Raw genomic sequence first — 14,092 nt, forward strand, 5'->3', positions numbered from 1 at the left:
TTATATTGCATGTGCTTGCTGAAGGTGCATTTTTAATATTTTTTTAAAACTTTACTTTTGCGATTATTAGCCATGCTTGCACCCATTTTCATGTACCCCAAATTTGCTGGGACTAGTTATTTTCACAAAAAAACTCCCTGATAAATGCTATTCTTCATCACTTGTGCAAAGATGCTAATTAGCTGCTATTGAGAGCATTTAAGTACCCAAAATAGCATCAGCAGGCCTATTTGGGGGTATCTATACTGATCCCCAATGTCAGTGCATCTTTTGAGGGGTGTCAGGCTGATTTCCCGAAATCTGACAGCACTTTTCACCTGTTTGAGTTTCACCGTGTCCCATTTTCGCGTCCTTTGGAATTGAATAGGGTGAATAGTGGGGCTACGCATGAAAAGTTTTTGCCTCCAAAACACGCAAAGTCAGCTAAAAGTATGGCAGGTGAAACCTTTCCGACTTTTCGCGTCTAATTGAATATGCCCCTAAGACTAAGAACTCAGAAATGAGAAAGAACTAACATTTTCTGTACACATTAGACTCCAGTAGCAGGATAACTAAGGTGGCAGAAGCAGCAGAGACCAAGAACATGTTTAGTACCAAAGATTAGAATAATGATCTTGTGTTTCCAAAAGTTAATAAAGTACTGTAAAGCAGTATACTGTCAGTGTGCAGATCCAGCATAGGAGTTATTAACAGACCGAGTGCAACAGGGTTTGTTTAGAAGTATTAGTACATTATCTTGCATTTTGTTTTTCTGTTGGTTGGCTGCTAGAGTACAGCAGTGGATCCATGGGACACTCATAATATTGGGAATCAATATTTAATCAATAAAAAATTGGGGTGCAACCTTGATCTATTTGGGTTTAGTATACAATGGTGTATATATCTTGTGGGGAGGGAGAGTGTTTTAGAGTACATAGTACTTGGTTGAGAAATATTTTAATGCAGTGTTTGTTTAAGTGTATGGTTCACATGTAACACTCCAATCTGTCCTCAATGCTGCTGCCCGGCTCATTTTCCTCTAGAAATGTACTACATATGCCTTTTCCCTCCTAAAAACCATGCAAATGCTCCCCTTCCCCTTTAGAACCAAATTCAAGCTACTCACACTCGCCTACAAAGTGCTCATCCATTCCTCTTTTATTTACATATCTGACCTTATCTCCCTTCACATTCCTGCTTATCCTCTTTGCTCTGCAAATTAATGTTGTGTTTCCTGCCAAATTATTACTTTTCCCTCGACCTCCTCCAAGATTTTGCATCTGCTACCTCTAGAATTCTTTACCTCTCCCTATCAGACTCTCCACCTCTTTAAAATCTTCAAATGGGCTCTTAAGACCCACTTCTACATCAAAGCCATCCATCTCTGATCCTAACCCTCTGTCCAGTGCTCACTGTCTAACCCATCTGTGTCACCCCTGCCTGTCTGCCCCTCTTATTTAGCATGTAAGTTCTCATGAGCAGGGCCCCTTTTGCATATGTGCTTACCCCTCTCTTACTTATACTAATATCTTCTCCATACCATGGTAACTTGGATTCTGCAGCCCTGCTGTTTATTTGAGTATTATGACCACTCATACAGCATTGTTTATATACTTTGTACTTGTCCTGCAATGTCTTGAACTGTAAGTCACTGCTCTTTGTTCATTTTTCACTGCTCAACTGTTATGTACTTTGTTAGGTGTTGTGGAACCTTTGTGGTGACATATAAAGGATAATAATAATAATAATAATAATAATAATAATAATAATAATAATAATAATAATAATACTAATAATAATAATAATGTATCTGAAGGAGAAATTTCAATTGGAAAATAGGACTGTGAAAGCCACAGGAAGTTATACTGCTCTCATTGCATACTATCTATCCTGAGCAGAATCATGCCATTGGAGCTTCTTGAATGTGTCAATGTCCATGAGAATGACTTGTTGAGTCACCTGGGATACAATTGTCTACAAAGGGATCCTAGCTCCTCAAATCCTGATTACTTTGGGAACCTATGCAGGTACTTAAACCTTCAGTGGCACTCTCATGAGGAGGTCACATGCCACATCTCCCTGGAATGCATTGCATCATGGTATGTTGGTGTGAGTAAACTCTGACAAAAGATGCCACTGTAAACTATTTTTCACTGTGCCAGTGTTGATGACTCTCTTCCCCAAGCTTCACTGTCCTGGCATACCAGGAGAAAGCAGATCTTCAAACATATAAGAACTCAGGTTCTGTCAATTTTAGCAGCTGAATTAATTACTTGCAACTTAGAGGGTGGAATCTAGCCTTGTTTACTTAATACCTTTCTCCCTTTGTGAACTCAGCAATGTGAGATTTACTGTTATTATTCGACTACTTTGGGTGTTGCTGCATTTTAAATTCTTGTATTTATGATATCTATTATTTTCTTATTCTTCTCACACTTTCACATACAGTATCTGATTTTTCTTTAATATCACTTCTCTGCCTTTCTTTATGGTTCTAAACAACATAATCTATAAAGATTTCCACTGCACTGGTATAGGGTATATATACATTTAACAAAAGTCCAATCTTCCTTAAAGGATAAATATTGGAGTCAAAGATTTCAGCATTTATTACATTAACTAAAAAGTATAAATAAACATAGAAATAGAAAAACACAAACTACAATCAAAACACCACAAGTATACTGTATGACTTGCAGATGCAAAATCAGTTCTTATATGGAAACTTAAATATTATAACTACATAAGTATTAATAGAATATAGTCAAAAAGATACTGTGGAATCTATAGTGTGTAAATTAGCTCATAGATAACAGTCAGCCAGAAGAGTTATTATGCTAAAATGAAGCTATCCATAGTTTAGTATTAGTGTCCAAATACCTATTTAAAAACAATATGAATAAATTGAGAACATAAATTGTGTATATTAGAAAAGTATCAGCTAAATAGTCTTTAATAAACTTACATTCTTGAGCACTCACATTTGGGTCTAAACCAGACAAGGAAACAAATTGGAAGAGAGTTGTACTGTATCATCTTTTTCTTTTGGGACTTATTCACATTGCATATGTAGTGAAACACCACTTAAAGTGTTCTATAGATGCTTGGCTGTGTCTTTAACCACACTGTAATTAGTTTTAAACTAGGGATGTGCAGGCTCGGATAGGTTCGAGTTTGCACGCCGAGTTCGGATTTTTCCCTCCAAAAAATCGGAACTCAGAAAGAGGCTAAACGTCATCTTGCATGGACAAACCTTCATTGAACCTATCCGAGCCTGCACACCCCTATTTTAAACACTTAAAAAGTAGCAGATGAAGCATAATTGAACTTGGTGTGAGAAAAAGCCGTGACCGCTGCACCTTACTACTTTATATAGAGATTCAGAATCATTTACACACAGATGTACAAATGTCACACATCAAATTGATGAGTGTAATTTTGCAAAGTAGTTTTGTCACTTCCAATTGTATTATTTATGTGCATAACTTGCACAAGTACTCCAATTCCTAAATGTTATAAAAAAAAGGTTACAAAAATTACAACTTATATGTTAATGTTTCAAGAAATAAAAGAGAAATAAAAAATAATTGTTAACTTACAAATTATGAGTTATGAAACTGCTGCGAGAAAAGCTCACATTCAAAGTTGGTCAGTACATTCCAGGCTCTTCTCAGGAAATTGACAATAGGTGTTGGGAGAATCTGAGTGTTGTCATACTTAAGAGTGCACTCCTAGCTCCCACCTTTTCATTGTCAATGCAAATTAAGTTTATTTTACTAGTGTCGGGCTTTCTACAGATGAGGGATGGTGATGTTCTGGGGTTTTAACCAATAATTCATGGAATTGGTTATACTTTCTACATTTAATAACCTCTCATAGGTTTTATCTATCATCTTTACATATACTGCAAAGGGGAATATACAATCCAAGACACTCTGACTTTAGGGGTCAAACAATGAAGAGGGAGCCTATACATAACTGTTTATAACTGATCCTATACAGTTATCTCTCTTTCTGACCTGTCCTGAGCTTCAAAAAAGTCAGGGGCCATAACTGTTCTTTAAACAAATGATCGCCTCTTCAATATAGTAAACCGGTCAACTACAGGATATCAACTACAGGGCACATATTTTGATACATAAATAGACATTGATAAGAAATCTTAATAAATCATGATTGGGTTCACATATAATTATGACACACCCTTTAAGTAGAAGTTCAAAAGTTAGCTTAAGCTTCATTTTGAGATCAGACTGTTAAAAAGTGGGGCCTCATGAACTGTCTGACTTTTGGATTTTAAGCAAGAAGTATCAAGAAAGAGCTTTATCACTCTGTACATCTCTTTACTAACAGATCACATAAAGGACACTGTATGACTGCCTACTGTTGCAGGGGGAGGTAATTCTGCATACACATGTGTCTTCAATTAACTAGCATATGGTGCAAGATGTGTGGTGCGACTTAGATGCACAGTCTGGGCTAGCTAGCTTGGAACTTTCATATTTTAGAAACTATTTTTCACACCTTATATTACCAACAGATTTGTAGTGTACTAAAGACTTAATTTGCATTTTTCCTGCAATTTTAGAAGTGTAAATTTGCACAAATTTGTACAAAGATCTATTGCCTTTTTCTCAGATTAACATTTTTTTTCTATTATTAGAGCATGCAAATCAACCAGTGGTGTACAGGGTACATGTAGCTTGTACTTTTATACCATTGGCAATACAAAAAAGACATACATTCAGTTAATTGTTTAAAAAAAAGATGCAGCATTTTTCATGTCATGCCAAATAGGGCTATTAGGTGCTACAGTATTTAAGGTTAGGAATACAGTGGACATATCTATATGTGTTTGTTCATGCTGTTTTACTATCAATTATACAGTATTTCTGTCCCAAATCTTTAAAAATATCATACAACACATTCAGGTGTTGCAAGTTCTCATACAATATAAAACAGTATATGTGTGTTCAGAATCACATCTCTATATTATTAGCTTAATATTAGTCCTGCAGTTAGTGTATTTCTTTTTTTATTATTTATTTATAATTTTCCATGCTTTATAAGAGATATCAAGGTAGTGCATTGTATAACATAAAACAATAAGTTGTTAACATACTACATGCTACAATGCACAGAAAGCAACTGGTCACCAGACCAGTATACAGCAGATGGCGTTAAACATAGTAGAAAAGGCAGAAATGGAATATGAGAAAAAAAGCAAGAAATTAGAAATAAGGGAAAAAAAGAGGAAAGACCCCAGCAGAGGGAGGGAATCAGTGAGAGGATGTGGAGAACCAGGCTATCCAGGACAGGAGCCCTAAAATTGAATATTTGAATAACTGTATGCAAAGGACAAAAATTACCTGATATGGTATGACTAGTCTGTGCAGCGATCCATGTGGAATTCGGATTAAGGAACCCTGATAAGAAGAATATGAGTGCAGCAACTTTAAATACATACAGGAGAACTACTGTAAGTTTCTGAGAAGTCAAAGAATTCATCTTTTAAATGACAAGATAATGGCCTCTATTGACATATAAAGTCTATACAATGAACCAGTCTCAAATGGAAGGAGACTGGAGCGACTGCCATTGAGCGGGAATCAATGCATGAGCAGATATTTTTTGTATGTAGAAATTGGATGAGAATGTGAGAGTAACCAGAAATCAGGACCAGTCAGCACAACAATCACTAAAATCTATTTTGATAGAGATATCACATTGTTCCAAAAAGAGGATACTTTTCTGCACTCCCACCAAATATGGATGATTGAGCATGGGGCATTATTGTATGTAGGTTAAGTAGAGTAGATTTAGCTGAAATAATTCTTGGAATAGTTTTTACTTATGTGAAATATGAGATACAGTAACATGAGCAATGGCTTGTAGGCAGCCCAAAATAGATTGCTATCATCTATTGTCGTCAACATGGTTAGAAAACTGTTAATATAATTATAAATATTCAAAGGAGGCCAATATGGGGCCAATATAAGACTCATCAATGACAATGTGAAACATGTTGTGGTGTTACCTAAAATGGCAATGTCACCAAAACCAGAGTCTGCTAGTCTACGTAGGAAAGCAGAAAAAAATATCCAAAAATCTATTGTGGAAGAAACGTGTTGGGGATGTGAACTAAAGGTGTATTCTCTAGACGTGAGATGTTCTCTAGGGATCTAATATTTAAAAATAATCTTGTAGTACTGTTAGTGCATCTGGTGTACTACTTTGCCACCAACCTCTTGGTCCTGACTTGTCCAGTGCTGGCGGCAACACAGTCCTTGCCCAGGACCACTTCTCCTTCCATTCTTCCTTGCAGACAGACATATATATCTGAAAAAAAATCATTGTTAGGACCTATAGGAACATAAACTTATGCAAATGTGAAACATTCTACCTCCAATTCCAAATTTATAAAAAATAATCTTCCCTCCAGATGCACTAAACTATCTAAAATTACATAGTGAATCCTAGTGCTAAAGGCAATGAGAACGCCCATTTTTCTGGTGGAGGAAGCAGTTACATAATCACATATCCAGGAATACTTTCTACCAACAAACGGGTACTATATAACAGATGGCGCCAAACACAAAAAATAAATAGGGCAAGTATTACTTAATTCCTACGTAATCTTTTAAACTGTCCTCCTGGTATGGACTCCAGCCAATTCATATGATGACAACTATTCCTCTGAATAAAAGTTAGTGAATCTGTGGGTTTCTGATAGGGTTTGGTTAAAACTTTCCCCTCCTCAACATATATGGTGATATCTAAAAAATTCATCTCTACAGTGCTGATATTAAAATTCATCTCTACAGTGCTGATATTAAAAGGAGGACAGTTTAAAAGATTACATAGGAACTGCACAGATCTGGAAGTGTTTAAAAAACAAGCCATTAATATGGAAAAGTCATTTCAGGCATGTGGGTATGAGGAAAATAGTGTAAGGGAAGGTTTTCATAAAGCATTGGAAATGAATAGGGAGGAGTTGCTTATTCCAAAATCAAAAATGAAAGAGCAAGACAAATTCCAGTGGGCCTTTGTTTCAAACTATAATTCTCAATACAAGGAAGTGGAAAAAAGTTTTAAACGCCACTGGTCAATTCTAAGGAAAGATCCCATTTTGGGTAAAGTACTACCATTAAAACCTATCCATATTTACAAGAAAGCTGGTAATTTAAGGACTAAATTAGTGAAAAGTCTCCATTCTTCAAGGAGTATGAAGATGGGAAAAAATAAAAAAAATAAGTCTACTGGCTTCCACCGATGTGGTATGTGTATAGGCTGCAGATATATTCCAAAAAATACGAACAAAAGGAAGATTGATGAAATTATAATAAATGGTAGGACACATAAGGTGTTAGACTTTATCACTTGTCATTCAAAAAATTTAATCTATGCAGTAGAGTGCAAATGTGGAAAATACTACATTGGACGTACTACAAGAAGTCTAAAAATCCGTATAGGTGAACATTTAAATAACATAAAAAAAGGTTTGGAATCAGATTCTCTATCGGCCCATTTTAAAAGTGTACACAATTGTTCAATACAAGATATTAAGAACTTTTATGGCATTAGAAAAATAGGAGAATCCATTATATGTAAGGATACTATGAATAAACTGGCAAAAGTAGAGATGAGATATATTTTTGAATTTAACACTTTAGTCCCGCAGGGTCTTAATATTGACTTTGAACTCAAATGGTTTTTATAATTTATGGTTTTAGATTTTTTTCGCCTATAATGTATTTTACTGAATGTATATAGTGTGGCCTTACTTTTTTATGTTTATTTTTAGACTATTTATGAAGTGGAAAGAGAGATTATTGTAATGATTTATGAATCATATATATCTCTCAGAAAATGGCCACCGCTATTCTTCAAAATATCCTTAAGAAAATGGCCACCGCTATATTTGGTGAATAGATTTGGACTACAACAAAATGGCCACTGGAGCTGTGTAGGAACTGAGATGAGCTAGGAACTAAGAAACAAGAACATAACCCGGCGGTGTCCAGGTGCACCGGAGATTCCGGTGACGTGATCGGAAGTCGCGTAACTTCCGGTGACTAATGGCAAAGGTCACTACCGGTCACGCGGACTGCGTTTTTTAAAAGTTGAAAAAAGCGGGAAGATTATTAAAGGAAGGTGTATACAACATCAGGAAAGGACTGTATCAAGTGGAGATGTTAATTGGAATCGATAGGAGAGGGTCAGATTAGTTGATCCATGTCTAGTTTTAGGGATAATTTAGATCATTAAGGTTGGGCTATATAATGTGGGATTGGAGTGGTCCTCTCCATACCTTGAGGAAGATACAGTGTATCAAAATGCGTTGGTGGGGGAGGACCATTTGTGTATTCATTTTGGAATTCCAACGGTGGCGAGTCCTATACTGACCTGAAGTCCGGACTGCATTTGACATCTTACATCCAGGTCAGGTGTACTTCTTCCACTTTAAAGGATTCTTGACATACTTTTTATAAAGGAATTTTTTTTTTATATATATATATGTGATCTGCAATAAAATTGTTTGAACACAACTAAGAAGTACCAAGACCTTCTTCTATCTCTTTTTTGGCCGAGGTTCCCCAAATCCGGTGTGAAGGGGAGAGAATGGTGGGACAGAATTTGTAAAGAAACCATTATAGGATTCAACAGAAATTGATCCCTGTAAGTGGGGTACGTTTATAATGATCTAACAGAGGGCGGAAACGGGATAAATATACCTTTATAGGTCCTGTATACTATCCAAACTGTGAGTTGGGGTACGCTCTCACTCAGTAATAAATAAAGGGACCTGATTGTGTTGGGTTCATGGAAACCAGTGGCTATAAATATACTACACTATGAACTTTTATTTGATTCTTTTGTCTTTTCGGTGACTGCATCTGAGGCATACATTCCAGAAATTTTAAAGGAGGAAGATTTCATTCTACATGACTGTCTGGAAGTGATTTATGAGTATATGTATCATTCCTAGTCCTGTCATTAAGTAATACTTGCCCTATTTATGTTTTGTGTTTGGCGCCATCTGTTATATAGTACCCGTTTGTTGGTAGAAAGTATTTTGTTGAAGGGGTGGTGTACCTTTAGGATACTATTATAGATGGCTGCCAATTAGCGCACTGTTTATTTCCAATACTGTATTCTCTGTTTTACATATCCAGGAATATCTATGTGTGTTATGGATCCCCTCTTTCCTATGGGTCTACTGTAATAGAAACACAACAGGGTTCATACGCTTCAGGTGAGCTACAATCTTTCACAGTTTTACTGGAGAGATAAACCTTCCATATTCCAGAACACAAACTTTACAGAATTTTTAATATACAGTGGAGCCTGAAAGTTTGTGAACTATTCAGAATTTTCTATACTTCTGCTGAGATTTGGCTTGAAAATGCCACAGATTTTCACAAAAGTCCTAAAAGTAGATACAGAGAACCAAATCACACAAATGAGGCAAAATTAGACATGTTCAATTTATTTTGTGGAAAATGTTCCTATATCACATATCCGTGAGTGGCAAATATGTGACCGTTTAGGTTTAGCAAGGTGAAGTTAGAGTCTTGTATTTTCAATCTATGGTATGACAATCAGGTGTGAGTGGACTTCTTTTTAAAAGAACAGGGATCTATCAAAGTCTGATGTTCACAACACATGTTTGTAGAAGTATCTTATGCCACGTACAAAAGGAGATTTCTGAGGACCTCAGAAGAAGAGTTGTTGATGCTCATCAGGCTGGAAAAGGTCACAAAATCATCTCTAAAGAGTTTTGACTGCACCAATCAACAGTCAGACAGATTGTGTACAAATGGTGGAAATTCCAGACCATTATTACCCTCATGAGGAGTGGTCAACCAACAAAGATCATGCCAACAGCAAGGGGTCTAATAGTTTGCAAGGTCATAAAGGAACCCAATGTAACCTCTAAGCAACTAAAGGCCTTTCTCACATTAGCTAATGTTAATGGTCATGAGTCCACCATCAGGAGGACTCTGAACAACAATGGTGTGCATGGCAGGATTGCAAGGAGAAAGCCACTACTCGCCAAAAAGAACATTGATGCCCAGCTGAAGTTAGTTAAAGATCACCTGGACTTTGAATAATGTTTTGTGGACAGATCAGTCCAATATAAAGCTTTTTGTTTTTAATGAGATTCATTAATTTTGGAGAGAGGAGAACACTGCATTCCAGCATATAAACTTCATACCATCTGTGAAACATGGTGGTGGTGGTATCATGGTTTGTGCCTGTTTTGATGCATCTGGCCAAGGACAACTTGTCATCATTGATGGGACAATACATTCTGAATTATACCAGGATATTCTAAAGGAAAATGTCAGGACATCTGACCATGAGATGCATCTCAAGAGAATATTGGTCATGCAGCAAGACAACAACCAAAGCACACAAGTCATTCAACCAAGGAATGGTCAAAGAATAATTAATTCAATGTTCAATGTAATTCAACATTCAATGTTTTGGAATGACTAAGTTAAAGTCTAGACCTGAAGCAAGCAGGTCATGGGAGGAAACCCACCAACATAACAGAGGTGAAGCTGTTTTGTATGGAGGTATGGGGTAAAATTCCTCCATGGTGATGTTCAGAACTAATAAACAATTACCAGAAACATTTAGAAGCAGTTATTGCTGCATAAGGGGGTCATATCAGATACTGAAGGCAAATATTCACATACTTTTGACACTCACAGATATGGGATATTAGATAATTTTCCTCAAAAAAAATTACCATGTCTAAATTTTTTGTCTCATGTGTTTGATTTGGTTTTCTTTATCTACTTTTAGGACTTGTGTTAAAATCTGAGTTAGTTTTAGGCCAAATTTCAGCAGAAATATAGACAATTCTGAAGGGTTCACAAACTTTCAAGCACCACTGTACCATGACATCTGAACATGGTCCCCATATTAACCCACCCCTACCCTCTCTATTGTGAAACAGACAGTAGTAGATAATGGGGCATTCTCAAATGTCCCAGAAAACAGTAAAAACATACCTTCTGCAAGCAAAAGTACCTAGTGGCTAAAGTGTGAATAACAAATTGTAGCATAGAAAAGTCATGAAATTAAGTGTACCAGAAAAAATATTCTTTTTTCTAACATATTTTGAACCCAAGAGCACAACCAGAAGGGTTGTGAAATATAACTAGGTGCCTCAAAGGAAAAACCTACAATTGACAGAATTACAACTTGCGTGAAAAGTACTAATAAGAGAGCATTCAGACCCAATGACAGTCCAAAGCTCATGGATGTCATCCATCTTATGTAAAGATATAAATATATGAAACAGCAGTGTGAGATGGGCTACCAATGACAAACCAACCACATCCATATAAGAAGCAGGTATTATAGGAAGAGAGTCCAGGAATGGTTTTGCAGCAAATGGGGAGTCAAAGTAGTAAGGTTTTCCATTGTGAGAGATTCCCAGATTTCCAGGGTAAAAGAGCAAAGCAGACTCATTCCTGAATAGGGAACTGCACACCAATGAGAATCCCCATAGTTTAATCACCACCTGTTTGGGGAAGTCTTGAAACACCATTATAGGGAAGTCCTGCACTCTGGCAATAGGCTTCTACAATGTGCACCTTATCAGCATAATTAAGAATCCTTAATCACAGGCCAGGGCTATCATTGTTCCAAAGAGTGGTCAGGACCTATTCGATGTGCACGCTCCACCACCAGTGGTTGCAGAGAGGGAGGGCATCCCAGCTCTTTAGCAAGCCAATGAGTGACAAAATGCTCAAGGTCTCTCTGCTGTACAGTTTCAGCTAAACCTATGAGGCACAAGTTGTTTTGTGGGTTCATGATTTGCAACTCTTCCATTTTGTCTTGTTAGTCCCCAGTTCTTTATTTTAGTCTGTTTGTTTAAAATTCTAATATATGATATTATATAGATACATGCTAATAATAATAATGATACTGTACAAGAGATATATCACAAACTAAAAACAGCCCTCTCCAAAGATTGTTCTAATGAATCAAAGCTACACCATATCTTATTTTATTATCTTCTTTACACTCTGAGCCAACCCAGCTACAGTAGGTTAGTGTAGTTGCTGCTGAAAATAAATATGAGGTTTTGCACTTGACAGCAATAGGACTGGTTGTGTTTTATATGGAGTAGTAGACAATATTTTTCAATTGTCCCATGATAACCACTATGGGTTCTGGCTATCATCTATGAAGAGAAACCTACATTGTGGGTCTTTACTAATTCAATCGAATTTGCCCAGGCTTTATTTTTGTTTACTAAAGTATTTATTAATATATAATGCATCTTTAATAGTATTGGTCCTGATAATATATTTTATTTAAGTTAAAGGCATCATAATTGTTTAAACATATATTTTGTAAATATTTGTTATATGCTTATGAGAAATACTTTGCATAAACAAAAATAATGCAATGATGATGATGTAATGGAGAAACAAATTTTGAGCTAGGAATATGAACAACACCAGATATTACCATGAATAAAACAATAATTAAATATAATGAAAGACAATATTTTCTTCACTCTTCTGCCAGCTTGCCTAAAGACAGTTGTTTTCAGAGAATGTTCATGAAATGTCTGCATATTTAAATTATGATACCGTCTGTGGTGTGGGAGTTAAGCAATTAAAAAATAAATACAATGTTTTATTGCAGCAATTTGGAGAATTATTCAGATTACCCCAAAGTGGTAAAAAAATGTTAATATATATAAAGACATGAACTATTAAAAATATTTTTGTTTAAATGTAACCTACAGTACTGTACATGAAATAACTTTTTTATGCTAATGGTCTAATTATTCCATTCTAAGCCTAGTGATATGTATGTAATTATAATAATAAATTACACTCTTATGTGTCTATTTTAAGATGCACACATATTAAAATGAGTTAAGCTTAAAATACAGAGTTTAATTGTCACCAAGTCAAGATATGCTTAAATATGCTCTGATTTTAAAACCTTTCTATATTAGCTGGAGTACCTTGCTTTGCCCGGGATTTTAAGAATGTTTCTTAACACATCATCCTCCAACAAACCTCTCCTTAGGCAGGCCTCACGAAAAGTATGACAAACTTCCCCATCCACAGTCCTAAGGTCTTTGAAGGAAGTAGGACCTGTAATGGTGTAAAGCAAACTTTGGAGATAGAAGCATTCAAAATTTGTCAGATGTACAGTGTAAATATGGCCAAGAGCTTCTGTTGCTCTGATACCAGGATGACTGTACTTCCTGGTTGCTGGATCGCACTATGAAATGCACAGCAACTACTTCCAGTTTCTTGTGCAGCTGTTTCCGGCATTCAGGGTCTCCATGGTGTATAAGATTCATCCAATCAGTTTTACCCTTCAGGGGCTGACAAAGGAATGAACCGGAAGTAGCCTCTGTGCGTTCCATAGTGCGGTCCAGCAATCAAGGAGGTACCGTAGACCAAAAAGTTTGGTCACCACTGTTGACACCATTTATTTGTGTAAGCTGATGCATGAGCAAGTATAAATAAAAATTTGTGCTGCAGAGCTGCGTTTTTCACTCCAGTACAGTTGACATCTTTATGGGCCTTTTTTGGTGGTTTTATTTTTCATGTTCTTCCATCATGTGCATTTGCCACAATAGAGGAATCCCTTAGGATGCTCCCCAATTGATAGCAAAGCTTGTACATATGAAGTGGGTTTTATATTTTTTTTACCAATTGAATTTTTATGTCCAGGCCTTTCTGAAAACAACATCTGGAGTAGCACCCAGTATATCCTGGAGGTCATTGTCCTGTAAAAGAATTTCCAAATGTCTTTTGAGACTTTGTTTAATTATGTTGGCTGATTGATTAAACTGCGTTATGAAGCTGGCAACACAGGACATCACCGCTGGTAAGACTGGGTGTGCGGGATGCCGCCCCCGGTTACTTGCAGAGACACTGCACTCATTACCCCATACTACATTCATTCAGTGAGGGCAAGTATTATTTAGCTAATCATACGGAAGGTCACCCCTGAGCAAGGGCAGACCAAGACACCTCACTGTACCTGTTCCACTGGACCTCCGCAGTGTCTCATTTACACAGGAGATTTGCAGGGTTACAGATCAGAGCACCCTTGCTAC

This window comes from Taudactylus pleione, unplaced genomic scaffold, assembly GCF_031769625.1.
Source record: "Taudactylus pleione unplaced genomic scaffold, aTauple2 ptg000005l, whole genome shotgun sequence".
In the NCBI taxonomy this organism is placed as follows: domain Eukaryota; kingdom Metazoa; phylum Chordata; class Amphibia; order Anura; family Myobatrachidae; genus Taudactylus; species Taudactylus pleione.